Source organism: Amblyraja radiata, chromosome 4 (assembly GCF_010909765.2).
Source record: "Amblyraja radiata isolate CabotCenter1 chromosome 4, sAmbRad1.1.pri, whole genome shotgun sequence".
In the NCBI taxonomy this organism is placed as follows: domain Eukaryota; kingdom Metazoa; phylum Chordata; class Chondrichthyes; order Rajiformes; family Rajidae; genus Amblyraja; species Amblyraja radiata.
This window is the reverse complement of record NC_045959.1, coordinates 13,006,542-13,025,594: the sequence shown is the minus strand read 5'-3', so window position 1 is coordinate 13,025,594 and position 19,053 is coordinate 13,006,542. Positions and strand designations below refer to the sequence as shown.

Sequence of the window (19,053 nt, the reverse complement as noted above, 5' to 3'; positions counted from 1 at the left end):
CATCTAGCCTGTCCAATCCCTTAAGAATTTTGTAAGTTTCTATAAGATCCCCCCCTCAATCTTCTAAATTTTAGCGAGTACAAGCCGAGTCTATCCAGTCTTTCTTCATATGCCTTTTATTCCTGCAAAGAGTAGGAGTAAACGGGTCCTTTTCACAATGGCGGGCAGTGACTAGTGGGGTACCGCAAGGCTCAGTGCTGGGACACCAGCTATTTACAATATATATTAATGATCTGGATGAGGGAATTGAAGGCAATATCCCCAAGTTTGCGGATGACACTAAGCTGGGGGGCAGTGTTAGCTGTGAGGAGGATGCTAGGAGACTGCAAGGTGACTCGGATAGGCTGGGTGAGTGGGCAAATGTTTGGCAGATGCAGTATAATGTGGATAAATGTGAGGTTATCCATTTTGGTGGCAAAAACAGGAAAGCAGACTTTTATCTAAATGGTGGCCGATTAGGAAAAGGGGCGATGCAGCGAGACCTGGGTGTCATGGTACACCAGTCATTGAAAGTAGGCATGCAGGTGCAGCAGGCAGTGAAGAAAGCGAATGGTATGTTAGCTTTCATAGCAAAAGGATTTGAGTATAGGAGCAGGGAGGTTCTACTGCAGTTGTACAGGGTCTTGGTGAGACCACACCTGGAGTATTGCGTACAGTTTTGGTCTCCAAATCTGAGGAAGGACATTATTGCCATAGAGGGAGTGCAGAGAAGGTTCATCAGACTGATTCCTGGGATGTCAGGACTGTCTTATGAAGAAAGACTGGATAGACGGTTTATGCTCTCTAGAATTTAGGAGATTGAGAGGGGATCTTATAGAAACTTACAAAATTCTTAAGGGGTTGGACAGGCTAGATGCAGGAAGATTGTTCCCGATGTTGGGGAAGTCCAGGACAAGGGGTCACAGCTTAAGGATAAGGGGGAAATCCTTTAAAACCGAGATGAGAAAAACTTTTTTCACACAGAGTGGTGAATCTCTGGAACTCTCTGCCACAGAGGGTAGTTGAGGCCAGTTCATTGGCTATATTTAAGAGGGAGTTAGATGTGGCCCTTGTGGCCAAGGGGATCAGAGGGTATGGAGAGAAGGCAGGTACGGGATACTGAGTTGGATGATCAGCCATGATCATATTGAATGGCGGTGCAGGCTCGAAGGGCCGATTGGCCTACGCCTGCACCTAATTTCTATGTTTCTATATGAAAGTCCTGACATCCCAGTAATCAGTCTGGTGAACCTTCTCTGTACTCCCTCTATGGCAAGAATGTCTTTCCTCAGATTAGGAGACCAAAACTGTACGCAATACTCCAGGCGTGGTCTCACCAAGACCCTGTACAACTGCAGTAGAACCTCCCTGCTCCTATACTCAAATCCTTTTGCTATGAACAATGCTATGAAGTGATACAATTTAGCAGGAAAATAAGGATATAAAAAAAAGATAGAATAAAGTGGCAGAGTTTAGGATTCAAAAACCATTCATCAGACTAATGCAAGTTAACAAGACCAAAAAAAAGAGGAATTAATGCAAAATTAGGGAAGTCAGGTTAAACTTTTGTGGAACCTAACTTAGGCCATTATTAAGCATGTTGCGCAGTCCTGATCTGCTTACTACAGAAATGGAGTGAAGACACTTGAAACCAAAAAGATGAATAGATCAACTGGAGTTACGAGGCTGTAATGTATCAGAAAAGACTAAACAGTCTGGGCTTTTTCCAGAAAAGACGAGTGAAGAAAGTTGTACTAGAAGCCGTTAAAATTACAAAAGTTATAATTGAAGATGTTTCAATTCTTGGGGTCTCCAAACAGGAAATATTGTTGCTGATAAATCCAATGGGGTATTCGAGAGACAGTTCTTTAACCCGCCAAAAAATTAATAAACGAAGTGGAGATTGTTGTGATAAGATTAGTTAAGGTTAACAGTATTTATCGAAAAGTTGGTCAAGTAATGGTGAGAAAGAAAAGAGGAATAGAGGATTTATAAATAGAAGAAGCTAATAGGACACATTTCCAAAGGGGAAACAGGAATAGTCAGAGATCACAGTGGACATTCATACCAATGACATAAGCAGAAAGAGGTTTAATGTCTAGCAATGTGAATTTAGGGAGTTTGACAAAAGGTTAAAAAATAGGACCACACCGCTACAAATTAGTGAGGGTGGAAATGGGATAGAACAGATAAAGAGCTGGTGCAGGAAGGAGGGCTTTAGGCATTTGGACAATTGGGATCTCCTCTAAATATAGGTGGGACTGGTACAATATGGTTAGGTTGCACCTAAACTGTTGGGGGAATACATATGTAGAGAGGTCACACCAAAGATTATAGAGCAAAGATCTATAATCTTTGGTGTGACCTCTCTGCATATGTATTCCCACTCTATAATCTTTGGGTCACATTGCTTGGGAAGACTATTAATTCAGCAATACAATACAATACAATTTATTGTCATTTGAGCCTCAGTGAGGCTCAAACGAAATCCCGTTTCCACAGCCATACAAACAAAGACAATTTCTACAGACATACACACAATTTAATTCACACAAACATCCATCACAGTGGACCCACTGTGATGGAAGGCAAAGTCTTTTCTCTCCCCTGTTCTCCATTTCTCTCCCGATGTCCAAGCCCCAGGCGGGCGATGTTAAGTCCCACGGCCATTTTAGGCCGTGCCGGGCGATTTACGGCCCCGCTCCCGGTCTAAATGTCACAATGTTGGAGCCCCCGGCGGAGACTGCGGAGCTGCGGACAGCAGGAGTGTAGGAAACACATCAATGTATCCTCTAAAAGGCAAGTACAGCAAATGTATCCTCTAAGGCAAGTTGGGACATTATGTTGCAACTTTACAAACCACTGGTTAAATTGCACTTGGAGTAGTATGCGCAGTTCTGGTTACTGCACTAAAGATAGGATGTGATGGCTTTGGAGAAAGTACAGAGGAGATTCAGCAGGATGTTGCGTGGATTGGTTGACTTTAGTTATTGATAGGATAGGTTTGTTCACCCTGGGGTAAAGGGGGCTATCAAATGACTTGATAGAGATATATAAAACTATAAAAGGATCTAAATATATGGTAATCAGAATCTATTTTCCTATGGGTTATCAAAGACAAGTGGGAATAGGTTTTGGATTAGTGGATGGAGTTATAAAGGTAATTTGATATTGAAGTTTTTACACACACAATTCGCTGTCAGAGGTGGTGGAGTCAGATACGATCACTACTATTACGAGGCATTTAAGCAGGCAATGCGTAGAAGGATATGGTTGTCATGTGGACAAATTGGATTACTATGGATGGGCAAATGGTCTTGCACGGCTTGTTTCTGTACTGTACAGCTCGATAATTTAATAATTGATTGGTAATGAACAATTACCAAAGCAGAACGATAGGGTAAAATGGACCACTTCTATACTGTAAGTTTGCTGCAAAGAACCAAAAACAGCATCTATTCTGATTCTCCATAAAAAATATCATAGATCTATGTGGAAAAGCGTTACATCAAACATATATTTTAATCATACAACAAGCATTTTGCATGGTCCCATCTGACTTGCTACAGCCATTGAACTTTTTTAAAACAACATTTCACTGCATCTGTAACATTATGTCCTGCTCTCTGTTTATTTTCTCTTTTGTACTACCCGACGTACTCATGTATAGTATGATTTCCATGCAAAACAAAGTTTTTCACTGTAATTCGGTACACGGGACAATAATAAACCAATAACAATACTGCATAGGTTAAAATGTCACATTACTCATATCCTTAAATCAGTATACACTTTTTCCAGTGGTCAAAACTAATGCAGAAAGCAGAAACTAAACCAGTTTCAAATTTGTTTGCCCTATACACAGTGAAATGAAATTCCTTGTTCACATGAGAAAAGATACATGAAGTAATAATACTGTAAGTAAATTACTCAAAGTGTAAATCTTAAATGCCCAACAAATAAAGTTATAAAAACATTAAAAGCATAACATTTGTCATTTATGATTTTCTTTTTGTGCAGAACTTATTGTAATTATTTTAATTTACATAATAAGATGAATCTTGTCTCTTAACAATTATCTTCAAACAACCTTAGTATTTTAACCTCACCAAACAGCTTAACCTGATTTTTTCTTCTGCTGGTCGAGGAAAGTTGACAAGGACTCCAATGCTTGCAATTCCCATGACACGAAGCTGAGCATGTGCTAAATTTGATAATAGCTTAATAATTGGAAGTTCTGTTTAAGTGATTAATTTTCACCTGATAGAAAGCCTAGCTCGGTGAAAGTGTGTGAATACAGAACGTGTGATTGCAAAATTTTTATTTAAACCAGGACCATGAAAAAAAAGTTTACAATATATGCAGTAATTTTCTTCTTGGTATAATAGTCATTTCAATAATATTCAACGACATTGAGAACAAGCTGGAAGATGCATTTAAGATACCATTTATGTGAAAGGTTCAGATAAAATTGATCAAGTGTGTTTTAATGAACAAGGAGAAAAAAATAATTGGAGGCAAAAACAGCAGATGGTGGAAATCTGAAACATAAACAGTCAACGCTGGAAGCACTCAGCAGGTCAACCAGCAACAGTGGCGGGAGAAACAGAGATGATGCTTCAGATCAACCACCATACATCAGAAGCAGAATTGACCAAATAAATTTAAATTACAGAGAGTGTGGCAGAGCATGGAAAGAGGGAATTTTGCAGTTGCAGTTAAGGCTATGATATTTGTGCACTCCAAGAAAATAAATATTAATGTTTAACAGCAGAACTAGCAATTGTATGTTATTCATCACACTTGGGATGGAAACAAATTATTTTACAAGAAAATACTGCACAAAATTGGCACATTATCCCGTAAAGATTACCAACTATTTTTCTTCTTTCCCCCCCCCCCCCACTGGTTTTGTATTATATATCCACTTTCTTATCTTAGCACCCAGAACTGATCCATCACAGATGATATCTGTCAACTGTATTATTGCCATAAGTATTCAAGACGTGCCATTTTCAAAATGATTCATTGGTATTTAATTTTACTTTCACCCAATTCCAATTATTCATATTCTAATGTATTAATTATCATGAGGAAGCCATCAGAATTGAACAGCAGCAGGATGAAGCAAAACCATGTACCTGTCCAATTATTTTTAAATGTTGTTATTGTACCTGCCTCAACTACTTCCTCCATCAACTTCTCCTTTACTTCACGTTTCTCAGTGCTCCTGGCTTTCTCCACAGTAAAAACAGAGGAGAAATATTCATCAAGGATCCTTGCCCCTCTCCTGCAGCTCCACACATAGACAACCACTTTGATTTTTGAGAGACCCCATTCATTCTCTAGTTACATTTTTCCCTTTAATATACATATAAAATTGGATTCTCCTTAATCTTATTTACTAATGCTATCTCTTTTTACCCTCCTGATTTCAGTCTTAAGTATGCTCCACCACCCCCTACACTCCTCCGGAGATACACTCAAGGGACCCTAGATGCCTATACCCGACTCATGCCTCCATTTTCACGACTAGAGCCTTAATTCCTCTTGTCATCCAGGGTTCCTTATTCCTACTGACAAACTATATGTTTCCCCTGAACTAATGCACACATTCTTTAAAGATGCTGAAATGACTTTATCATGCACTATTTTAGCTTGTCACGTCAGTATTCTGAAGCAAAGTCTGGCTGCCAGCCCCAGTTCAAACTGGACTTCAAAGGTTGTAGGTTCTCAAGCTATGATAATTGTGGTTGGTATGAAAGACAATGGTTTCAATGTTCTGCTAGAGTTGGGACTGGCCATGGTTATGTTGGCTTCAGATGAGGTTTATGTCAGAGCATATCACTACTCTGAACCCCGATACTGCCAGATGGGCATCAGAACAGAGTTGACGTTTTTTCATTTTGAATTGACATGGTGTGCGGTCATGGATTCACACATGCTTTAAGGGCCTGTCCCACTTAGGCGACTTTTTAGGCGAGTGCAGGAGACTCTGCGCGCCCATGCGTGTGTGTGGGTTCCAGTTCCCGGTATTTCAGGCGAGTGCCACGAACTTGACAGTCGCCGGCAGTCCGCTGAAAAAACACCTAAGTAGGACAGGCCCTTTAGCCAGTCTCCAGCTGTCAATGCAGCCATCTGTACTCCCTTGGCACCTCGATGGCTATCTAATCTCAGGAAACCAATCCATCCCATCAATCTTTCCCTCTTTTACACCTCCCTCCATGATTACGATCTCTCCACCTTTGCCAGTTGTTACTCAATAGCTAGCGCTCGCTCTTGCCAGGGTTCAAGTTTTACTCTTAAGCACTTAACAAACTGTTAAGCACTTAAGTCACTTAAGCACATAACAAAAGCTGCAGTGGAGTAAGGGCCCTAGTGTATTCTCTTAATTTATGCTATGCAGAAATTAAAATACCAAGGCATTGGAGCAGTGTGTTGGTGTGGATGGTAAACTGAGTTGGAATAAAAGGATAATTCTCAGGCTGGTGGTATGTAATTAGCAGCGTCCCCCAGCAATCAGGTTGTGGCCTTCAATTGTTTACTGTTTAATAACCTGGCCAAGGGAACACAATGCAAGTTTGCTAATAAAATAGGCAGAAGGGCATGTTACGATGAAGACAATGTGATTCTGCAACAGAATATAGAACGACTGAAAACATGACAAATGGCATTTAAACTGGGGAAGTGCGAGGTCTGGTATCAGACCTGCAAATGACATGGCCCCATCCGTTGTAGCCAACCAAGTAAAATGAGAGCCTCAATCCTTGGGACTAGCCTGGAAAAGAACACATGCTTGGTTCGCTTATACCCGCAGTGAATTACAAAATATTCTATGGTGCAGTTACTGCTTCAGTTCATTGGTGATAGAACTGTTGACTTCAGACTATTCTGTTTTCCAGCCTCAGTGCATTTGCAGTAAATACCAAATGATGCATTCAGAAATGAGAATCTGTTTCCTGTTTTTTCTTTAACGGCTAAATACCACATTTTTGAATGTTACTCGTTCCAGTAGCAATGAAAATCCATATATATGGCTGGTCCCCCAACGTAATATTCCACCTCTCCACCAATTCCAATATTAGTGGCCAGTGGTTGGGGGGGGGGGGGGGGGGGGGTTCTGGAGCGCTAGTATGGGTGTTGTGGGCTGAAGGGACTGGTTTCCAGAGGGCTAGTATGGACATTGTGGGCTGAATGGATTATTGGGCTGGCGGCTCAGTCACTCAAGCCTATTGTGCTGGCAGCTCACTCACACACGGCTGGTGGGCTGGCAGTTGACTCACGGCTATTCCTTGAAATTCCATTTCAAGCAGGGTGCAAGGCCACCAAATTCAAGTGCAGTTTCTTACCACTTCAAGCAGGATGCAAGGCCACCAAATTCAAATACAGTTTCACACCACTTCAAGCAGGGTGCAAGGCCACCAAATTCAAGTGCAGTTTCATACCATTTCAAGCAGGTTGCAAGGCCACTAAAGACAGCGAGTCGTGACCTCTCCCTCCTACATCTTGCAGAGACTGAGCCACGCCCACACTTCTGGGTTTTATGGTCCCTCCCCCCCTCCCACCAGAAGGAGCGTGACCTTCATGGCGTGATTGACAAGAGAGAGAATCTCAACATTTTTAAAACACTAATAACTCTTTTATTTTTCATCAATGGGAAAAATGCTCGGGCGGGGGACTCTGAGTAAGATGGCCAAAATTCACTGCCATAAGTGGCAGTGTTTTTTCTAAAATCAATATACAGAACAGGAAGTGGTCAAGATCAGACTTTTAGTAATATAGATAAAGATACTGAAATGACTTTATCTTGCACTATTGACAAAACTGTAATGTCCAGGTTCGGGAACAGCTTCTTCCCTGCAGCCATTTGGCTTTTAAACACCACAACCTCAAATAAGCTGTGAACTACATAATGAGTGAGTGAGTGAGAGTTCCCAATCCACTTCCCGGATATTTGGACATATATGTGTATATATGTCCACAACAACCTGGCTCTCAATGACAGTAAGACCAATGAACTGATTGTGGACTTTGGAAGAGGAAGGATGAGGAACTGCAATCCTGTTCAAAGAGTAAAAAACTTCAAAATTCCTGGGCGTGCATATTTCCGAAGATCTTTCCTGGACCCAGCGCACGGATGCAGTTATAAAGAAGGCACATCAATGCCTCTTACTTCCTAAGAAGATTACAGAGATTTGGTATGTCAGAAAGGATTCTCTTGAACTTCTACAGGTGCACAGTCGGGAGCATATTGACTGGTTGCATTACGGCCTGGTTCACAAATTGAATGCCCAGGAGTGAGGAAGACTACAAAAAGTTGTGAACACTGCCCAGTCCATCACCGGCTCTGACCTCCCCACCATCAAACGGATTTACCAGAGTCACTGCCTCAAAAAGGCAGCCAGCATAATCAGTGACTCACACCATCCTGGCCACACATTCATTTCAACCATGCCATTACAGGAGCCTGAAAACTGTAACGTCCAGGTTCGGGAACAGCTTCTTCCCTACAGCCATTCGGCTTTTAAACACCACAACCTCAAATAAGCTGTGAACTACATAGACTATTATTGTTTATTGTGTGTGTGTGTGTGTGTGTGTGTGTGTGTGTGTGTGTGTACACACACTGAACTTTGTCTATTAAATTGTTTACAGTGTACTATGTTTGCGTATTCTGTTGTGCTGCAGCAAGTAAGAACATCATTGTTCTGTCTGGGACATATGACAATAAAACACTCTTGACTTTTGATTTATATCCATATCCCGTGGATACAAATCCTTGAATCATATCCATAAAACGTAACCACATTGCCTTCAGAGTGCAACAAGAAAATTAAAGAATGAAAAAAAAACAGGCATGTTTTTGTCAGCAATAGCTTCATCGGAGAACCGTTGCCTGAGAGTCAGAAGATCATATGTCCAGAGATTGAACATCAGTTCAGTTTATTGTCACGTGTGGTACAGTGAAAAGCTTATGTTGCATGCCAACCAACCAGCGGAAAGACAATACATGATTACAGTCAAGTCATTCACAGTACATATAACTTAGGGCAATAATCAAATGAATGGTGGGCCAATACTCCAGTGTGGAGGTGCCCTTTAGAATGCGATACTAAACTGAGATTACCTCTCCCCTCTCAAATGGGCATTGTCAATATTTGTCCTTCAGTGGACATTTAATTGGTAATTTGCCGCTCTGCTGTTTATTGGACTGCCATGATTTGTGTGATTCCCAAGAAGAATTATGCATTTCAGAAGTAATTAATTTGTTTTGAAATGCTTTGGGATGATCCGCGGTTGTAAAATGCGCTACGTAAATGCAAGCTATTTATTTTACCAGTCAGTTTTGAAGTAATTGATCTTCAGGCTATATGATAGGCACTAAATATCATGTATTAAGGAAACTTGAAAGGGAAGAACCAACTTAGTAGTCCTCATCAATTGCCAGCATTAAAACAGCAAAAAATTGGAACTGAAACGCAGATCATAAAAAAGCAAAATAAAATCCTGATGGATATAAAATTTAATGTGGTATTCAAAAAAAATCTGAATGATGTTAAGTGTACACATATTTTACATTTCCTGCTCAACTCCAAACTTAAATGCTGCCTATTCCTCATACAAGATTAGAAATAAATTCAACAACCATATCTTAATCCCTCATTCTTGAGTCAGCATCTACACGTTGCTATGTAACAAATTTAGTTGTCACAGGAAGGTCATACCATCCTTTTATCAGGAATACAAATTTGTTAAGAAACTCAGTGGCTTGAAATCTGGATCTCACACCACTAATATTCAAACCTTAAATGTTGTAAGTATGTAAGAATTTTTCAAATAAGATTTTCCAAGCAATATTACAAAATACATGCAAGTAGAGGGAAATAAAAACATACAGGGTATAAGCAAAATAACCTAATGCTTCCTTTACAAACATGAGAATTTATCGTTCCAATCCAACATTGTTGCCAATTGTCGTCTATAACCGGGTAATGGATGATCAATGATTAAAGTAATGGATGATCAACACACATGTAGTAGAAACAAAGAACTGCAGATGCTGGTTAATACACAAATGGACACAAAGTGCTGGAGAACCGCAGCAGATCAGGCAACATCTCTGGAGAACACTGATAGGTGACGAATCGGTTCGAGACCCTTCTTCAGACTCTTTGGTCTGAAACTAGGCCTGGATTTCAGGTGAATTGATGGCCCCGGCAATCTGGCAGCTGGGGAGGCAGGTGAGGATCGGCGGAGTCATTGGTCACGTCACGGCCCATGGGCGGCTGGAGTGCAGGTAATGATCAGTGATGGCGGGCACACCCTGGGGAAACAGAGGAGGAAACTGTGGGCCAGCGGTGGCAGCAGTATGGAGTTAGGGGAGGTGGGGGCAGTCGGGGCCGGTGTTGATAGTCTGGCCTGAAAACGGTGCAAGCCAGAGGTGGCATTGGCAGCCTGGCTTGGCAATGAAAGTCGGTAGGACTGTAATGAAAGTGGCCTGGGTGGCGGTGGTTCAGGACGGTGGCAGCTTCAGGTAGTCCTGTCCTCAGAGGGTCCGGGGAGATGGTGAATGTTGGTGCTGCATATCCCATGGCATATGTCATTTACGCCATGCGGCGAGTCTCATCCTGAAATGTCAACTATCCGTGATCTACAGAGATGCTGCCAAGCCTGCTGAATGACTCCAGCACTTTGCGTCCTTCATCATTGCACAAGTGCTGATCGAAGCAACTGCCTGTCAACCTAAATGACCTCCCACACTAACTAGCAGCCTGTGTTTTTAAAGAGACTGTGGTGTATAGAAACATAGAAACATAGAAAATAGGTGCAGGAGTAGGCCATTCGGCCCTTCGAGCCTGCACCGCCATTCAATATGATCATGGCTGATCATCCAACTCAGTATCCTGTACCTGCCTTCTCTCCATACCCCCTGATCCCTTTAGCCACAAGGGCCACATCTAACTCCCTCTTAAATATAGCCAATGAACTGGCCTCAACTACCTTCTGTGGCATAGAATTCCAGAGATTCACCACTCTCTGTGTAAAAAATGTTTTTCTCATCTCAGTCCTAAAGGATTTCCCCCTTATCCTTAAACTGTGACCACGTGTTCTGGACTTCCCCAACATCGGGAACAATCTTCCTGCATCTAGCCTGTCCAATCCCTTAAGAATTTTGCAAGTTTCTATAAGATCCCCCCTCAATCTTCTAAATTCTAGTGAGTATGATCTGAAGAAGGGTGTCGACCCGAAACGTCACCCATTTCTTCTCTCCAGAGATGCTGCTTGTCCCACTGAATAACTACAGCTTTTTGTGTCTACCAATGGTGTATGATTTCTGGGGGATACTCTGTCTGCTACAACCAAAATCCAATACAAAGAGGTCCGTAATAACAAGGGTTTATTGCATATGGCCACTTTGTCAGAGGTTCCAGTAAACTACCTGTTCAGAGGTAGGACTAGCAAATAATCCCTAAAATATGCTAACAGGTTCATGCATTTTCCATTAGTTCTGTCCCCTGCAGAACCACTGCCAATTAGTTATTTCTTAAGCTCCCAATTATTCAATGAACCCTCTTGCAACTTGAGGTAACACTGTAGAGAACAAATCTCATTGGTGGATGACATTTAATAATAAAGTAGAATTTAATTACACAATGTCATCAGAATTCGAAGCAGAACTCGTTTTGATTTAAAGCTCAAGACCAAGCTTATATTTTTGTTTTGCTAGAGGAAAGAAAGCTTATTGGCACACATAATTAAAACAAATGAATATTAAAATTATGGAATTATCGTCCTCTGATACACAAAAATGCAGTAGAATAGATTCCACAGCCAGAAGCATGTTTCCTATGATACATGATATCATCATTGAGATAAATTAGGAAATCAGAGAAAGCAAATAAGCAAAAAGCCACTGCATATATTACTTTTCTCAAAGAAGCATGTCAGTTCATCTCTTTCTTCCTGCATCTGTTACATATATCAATGAATGTTTATAAAAATTATTCAGCAGTAATAAATGTACGATTCATGCACAAAAAAAGCAGTTCTAGACCAACCAGTCAAAAGTACAGTAGCCAAAACTAGAAGGTGAACCGATCAAATGACATTTTGTCCAGCAGACATTTTTCTTGCCAAGCTAGATAATTTTAAGGTGAAAATGCTGTCTCCAACACAGCAAAATTATTTTAAAGTATAGTTAAAATAGCATACTTATTTCTAACTGTTACATTACCCTTTATTTCCAGGCTGAGTTCTCCCCAATCTTGCATGAAGAAGGAGTCTAGTACACTTTAGACATAATGACTCAAAATATCAACATGAAAAAGGCACACCAGGCTTTTGTCGCTATTTTCTCCTTTATTTACTACTGGTTCTAACTATTCTACATGTATGAACTAAGATTTTATGGGTACTTGGTGGGATGGATGCCATCAGGATGCTTTTGCCGGCGAGTGGAGGAAATCTGTTATGTCAGGAATCGGGGTCAACCACTTAGAGGCAAATTGTTGCCATTCTCCAACAATGTGCTATGGACATTCACACATTAAGTGTAGTGAAGGCTGGGACAGGATCTTTGGAATATAGAGGAATCAATGGTTATTGGTGCTAAGAAAGTGGAGTTCAGACCAAAGACTAGATCAGCCATGATCTTATTAGTTGACAAGGGAAGTCTGGGGATAATTTTTCCCTGCTTCTGGCCCTATCTACTCTAAATCGGCTACGCTTGCTTTACTCCCAAATCCTTACACTTTACAACCGGATTATAAAGCATTTTGTATTCTATATAAACAAATAATGAAAAGCAAAAAGGTGAAAACACAAACTAATCCACAGAATTTAGAGTGAGAATTATGGCAAGACTGGGACATGGTTTCAGACAATGGAATCCAACCAAGGGAATTCAGCCTTCATTTTTGATAAGATCCTGAGTTTTCCAAAATCCATTGTTTTAAAAAATGTAAATTTTGCTTCATATACTCTTTAATAGCTTGGTTTAAAAGAAAACTCCAAAGCCAAAAATATTTACTTTCAATCCTATTAGTTTAACACAATATTTCTGTTTCCATGTTCATAATCCATGCATTGATTTCAAAATGCAAAGGAGGAGTTATACCTCAGCTATAGAAAAGATGTCATTAAGTTGGAAAGGGTGCAGAAGTGATTGAGAGGATGTTACCGGGTCTTGCAGGCTTGAGTTATCGGGGGGGAACTGGATAGGCTGCGAGCAGAGGAGAATGAGGGATAATATACAAAATCATGAGGGATGCAATAAAATAAATGCACACAGTCCCTTTCCTCTGGAGTAGTGGATTCTAAACTAGAGGATATAGGCTTATCGTCAAAGGGGAGAAATTTAAGAAGAACCTCAGGGGCATTTTTATTCCTATTCAGAGGCTAGTTCAGACGAGCTGCCACAGGAAGCTATGCTAATGTATATAATTATAACCTTTGAAAGCCATTTGGCCAGATATATGGATAGGAAAGGTTTAGATTGACATGATGGGACAAATACAAACAATTGGGACTAGTCGGCAGGGACAAGTTGGGCCAAAGAGCCCATTTCCCTTCTATATGATTCTAAGAGGAAGAGAAAATCTTCCTCTTGGGTGTAATCAAGGATTAAAGCAAATGTTTACTTTCGTCCTAGATGACATCTGCAAAAAAGTCTGGTATGAATTGCAACAAACTAGGCCAAAGACTTGATGGAAAAGGTAGCTGAGTAGTTAGCTTTGATTCTTATAATTGAAGAGAGAATTATGATAAATGAAGTGCAAAGATAATTTGAGTCATTAAGGTAGATTTTTCGAAGGCATTTTGAAGTCTTGCTGATCATAAATATTTTACAGAAAAAGGAATTTAACTAATGGGATTGAAACCAGGCTAATATACAACAATTGAGATTTCTTTCTAAATCCAAATTATTAAAGAATAGATAATGAAATGACATGAAATTGGCCCCTTTCAAACTCATTATATTTTGGAGAAGAAATTCAGAAATCAGTCCTAACAAAAAGCTGTACGATTAATCAAAGGTAATGTAAGATTCAACTATATTAACCAAAGGCCAGGAATAGAAAGTAATTAGAATTCATTATTCTTAATTGGGTAGGCAAAAATAATCATTCTGTAATTAATTGAACATAGCCTTCCTTTCACATAGGATCATGGCACCTTAGACGTAAAGAACAATTCTGATTCTGACGCAAACCATACTTTACAGACTGACCTTTATTATAATACTCCACTACGACTGATCCATCAGTGGCCCCCTGAACTGCTCTATCTCAGCTCAATCAACGCTTGAGGAACAGAACGTATCATCCACCTGAGCATGCAGCAGCCTTCTGGACTCAGTATCAAATCCAACAGTTTCAGGTAAGTCACTTGCTCTGTATTAGAACTGGTCAGTTCAGTAATAGATTATCCTTCTGTAATATTAACTCAGCTTTTCTATCATTTTTCAAGATGATTACCATTCATGGGCTGTTGTAGGGAGGGAGAGGGGCAGTGTGATGTTTTGACATAATAGGCAGCAGATCCCTGACTGATGTCTCGTTTATTGTATCATAACCATCAGCCGTGCACACTTTGGCAGGAGGAAGTTCCATTAACATCCACATCCATGACAAGGGGGGATCTTATAGAAACTTACAACATTCTTAAGGGGTTGGACAGGCTAGATGCAGAAAGATTATTCCCGATGTTGGGGAAGTCCAGAACAAGGGGTCACAGTTTAAGGATAAGAGGGAAGTCTTTTAGGACCGAGATGAAAAAATCATTCTTTACGCAGAGAGTGGTGAATCTGTGGAATTCTCTGCCACAGAAGGTAGTTGAGGCCAGTTCATTGGCTATATTTAAGAGGGAGTTAGATGTGACCCTTGTGGCTAGAGGGATCAGGGGGTATGGAGAGAAGGCAGGTAAAGGATACTGAGTTGGATGATCAGCCATGATCATATTGAATGGCAGTGCAGGCTCGAAGGGCCGAATGGCCTACTCCTGCACCTATTTTCTATGTTTCTATGTTTAAGGGTGCGGCCTAGCCGTGGATGCTAAAAAAAGGCTGTAACATTTGCAGTCACATTTGGCCAAAAGTGACAAGTGAATGACACATCTAAACTTCATTCTGGCATCCACAACATCATGGAAGCCATTTCTCAGCTTATTTGATTCACCCCAAGTGATACCAAGAAACAGCCAGGATCATTGGATGCAGCAAAGGACACAAATCATAGGAAACATGACTGAGCCAATTGATATTTACCTAGTGTCCTGTTATCCTTCCCTTTATAGTCACCTTGAGCCTTTTCTCCAATATTGAGTCCCATATCTGCCTTGCAGTTACTTCCTGTCACACCCTCCTTCCCATGACCATGTATCATTTCTAAATTTCTTAGTTTTACAGGTGTGTCTACCTCCTGGAGAATACAGTGCAGGTAACTATCTCTCTCCATAATAGCTTGAAGTACCTACACCAGATTCTGACTCCTCCACAAAGAAGGCTCCTCCACAGATGAAGCCAAAAATGTTTGTAAGTTTCCACATAGCAGCAATATATCTCCTTCTTGGCTATGATTTATTAGTTATCATCACATACACCTCGTTTAATTTTGTAAAATGTGTTTAAATCCTATTTATTACCTTCAACGTAGCTCAGTCACTGCCAATAACTTGCCTAATTGAACTGTGACACAGCAGTGTTGATTTTTCTTGTTGCAGCTTTCAACCACATTATAAACTCTCAAACTGTGAGGATGGATGCAGTACCAAGGACTTCCTCCAGAAATAGCAAAGCTGTTCCAGGACAGTTACAATGTGGAAAATTCCCTGGGGATGGCATCAAGTCATCCACAAAAAAACCAGGACAAATCCAATATGCTTGATGTAGTCAACTCTCAATTGTCAATTCGTAATAGAAGGTGTCCTTAACCATGACATCCAGCAACACTTACTCACCAATGACTTGCTTGCAATGCTCACTTTGGGTTTCATAAAGCCCACTCAACTTCAGACTTCATTGCTGTCTTAGTCCCCAAACATGAAAAAAGAACTGAACAGCAGCTGAGAGTTGACAACGACGATTAAGGCAGCATTTCATTGAGCAAGACATCAAGCCGCCCTGGTATGGTATGACTGAAATCAATGGGCATCAAGAATGCACTTCAATGTTCTAAGCCAAAAGTCACACAAAATAAAATGGATGTGGTTGTTGGAAGGCATTAACCTGTTTCTAGGTCTATATCAATATTGACATTCATTGGAATTATCATCACCTAGTAGCCCACTAAGATCCAAATGGAAACCACCGACCAGAAACTTGAACTAAACCAATCACATAATTAACATGGCTTCAAGAATAGGTCAGAGGTTGAATATCTAGTGGTAAGTGACTCATATCCTGACATCCAAAGGCTTTCCACCAATTACAAAGCACGTCAAAGGCATGATGGAACACTCCACACTTGGCCATGTGAGTGCAGCACCCACAACTCTCCAGCAGCTCAACACCACCCCGTTTGATTGGTATCCACCCACTGACTTACACATTCATTTTTAACACCACTAGCAGACAGTGGCTATGATGTGCACCATCTCCAAAATGACCATAGTTATTCACCTCAGCAATGCTGACAGCACCTCCTGAATCCACAACCAATCCACAACAAAGGCTTCAGGCATGGGAAACCTCCTTCGTCAGACATTTCTTCATTGTTGCAGAGTTTAAATCCAGGAACTCCTTCCGTAACAGCATGTGAGGGAATGCTCAGTTGAAGTACAGCCCCTCCCCCCACCCTCCCCCACCCTCTCCCCCCTACAATCTACAAACAAAATGAAGTATTTAAAAACAGGATAGCTGCTAAAGAAATAAGGACAACTCAGGAACATGGAACAAGGATTTAGAAATAGGATTAGAATGATACAATGTTGAAATAGCCAAATGATTTTTTTAAAACATTGCTTTACATTAGCACATAACTGGGTACTCACATTTCTACAGACCATGTGGATGTTGGTCTCACTCTCATTACCTAGGTATTTAATATTATTCATGTTTGTGACCATAATATAATAAGTCAATCCACAAATAACTCCTCTCAAAGAATTAACATCTCATATTTTGCCAGATAAGATGCTTTTGACACAAGATATTATGAACTGTTCATAATGAACAAGAAGAAAGGGTACAATGATGCACAAGGTCAGCCTTGTACCCTTAGTGATAGCAGTCTGTTGAACTTGTAGAACACAAGAGACCTAAAATAAATCAAGGCAGGTGAAGTAGTATGATTGTCTGTAAAATAAGTGACAAAATCATATTTTTCCTGATTCCACTCCGTGCCATTTTAAAGTCTACCTTCTACCCCAAATAGAGAGAATTAAAACAATGGAGGAGGTGGTTGGGGAGGAGTCACAAAGAGATTATTCTTCCTGAGCTATAGTGCTGATTCTATGTGAGAATTAACACTAAAAGCAATAAAGAGTAATCTTTTTCTCTGATTTGCCATGAGATTTAGCACAGCAGATATCAAAAGTCATAAAGTATATAAATCCATGGCACAGAAATAAGATATTCTATCTGTATGCCTTTATTCTGCACTTCTTGTTAACGTTACATTCACATTCCATTATACCTTAGCAGGCATACGTCAGATAACATGTTTCACTGCAGCCTATAATTACTGTGAACAATGTCACATGACATAATTTAGATGTCCTAGTATTATCCCCAACAGATGATCCAACCAAGATTACTTTTGCAGTAGCCATGCAAAATCCCAGGAGGTCATTTAGAGCTCCCTCTGTGTTGATCTTTCATGCCTTCAATCCCTTCCTTCTTGTCAAATCAACCAAGATTGACACAGGACCCAGCACGTTTGAGCTTGAATCCAGAAGCATATTTCAGAACTGTGCAACTACACGTTTGAGATGGATTTAAAAGGAATGAATAGAAGAAGAAAAAAAAAATCGATGACATTCTGTTCATACGAAAAACGCTGGAAAAAAAAACGCTGTTGTGCCATAAATCACAAGCACTAGAAACCTGACATTGTATCTATCTTTATTCACACTAACTCTGAAAAAGAGCCGTTCACTTGACATATAAAAATGATCACATAACATGAACAGACATTAAGGTTAGTGTACACAAAAATGGGAGATAAATATTATCAAAACGTATTCATTTTGTGGTAGAAAATATGAAATAACATCCATTCTGCAATTTCTCAAAATATTACAAAGAGAAAAAAGCTCCCCCCAAAATATTCGCTGTTAAAAGGCAGGCTTTTGGACCTGGAGGAAATGTCATCCTCTGCAGCTGCGCTATCCTCGTCAACCTTTAGTCTATGAATGTTTCTCATTCACTGAAATCCGAATCACTCTCAAACTAGAAAGAAATCTATTGGAATCAGAATCATTCTAAAATGTCAATACATCCTTTGCAACAACCGATATCTTGCACAGCTTAAAAGAGTATGTTTTATCCATATTTTAAAAAAAATATTCCCCCCCTCCCCTTCACGATCTTTTGCGGATTTCTAATTCAATTTCCTCTCCAGGTGCGAGTATTTCCAAGCAAGCATCTTCTAATAAACACAATCGCTAAAATAAAACAAAGCTGAATCCGTACGGTTTTCTTGTTTTCATCGTTGGAAAATAAAACATTCACACTGTACCTTGTGGGAGGATGAGGAGGAGAGAAAGAAAATGCGTACAGTTTGTTAAAACGGGAAGTAATCTTCAAGTGAAGGCAGTTTCAGGCTGAAAGTGCAAGAACTGTTACTTCCGGGTTGGTCAATTGCACGTCATTTGCTTCAGGTTTGTAACACCAGCTGGAGCACAAAATGACTAAAAATGGAATCAGTTAGCAAAGGAGGTTTTGTTTCTTATACGCTGAGCTCGTACATGCATCGTTTCATGATCTGCATGACAAACAGTAGCGTTCATTGTCACGCAGAAAAAAGGTGAAAATATATTTATTTATTTTTAAACCTCGACCCAATAACGTAAGAGCTAATCTGGACTAGCTTTCACAATCACAATCACGCATCTCTGTCCTACGAGTGAGAAAGG

General features: G+C 40.2%; 1 protein-coding gene across 1 annotated transcript in view; it reads right to left on the bottom strand.

Moving 5' to 3' along the window:
* The window catches only part of cyrib (CYFIP related Rac1 interactor B), a 149,726-nt gene extending 130,945 nt beyond the window's left edge, over positions 1-18,781 (bottom strand). Inside the window, exon 1 of the mRNA XM_033018994.1 lies at positions 18,657-18,781. The gene's annotated coding sequence lies outside the window, so the exon portion shown is untranslated. The remainder of the gene's footprint in view (positions 1-18,656) is intronic.
* Positions 18,782-19,053: the final 272 nt, after the last annotated feature.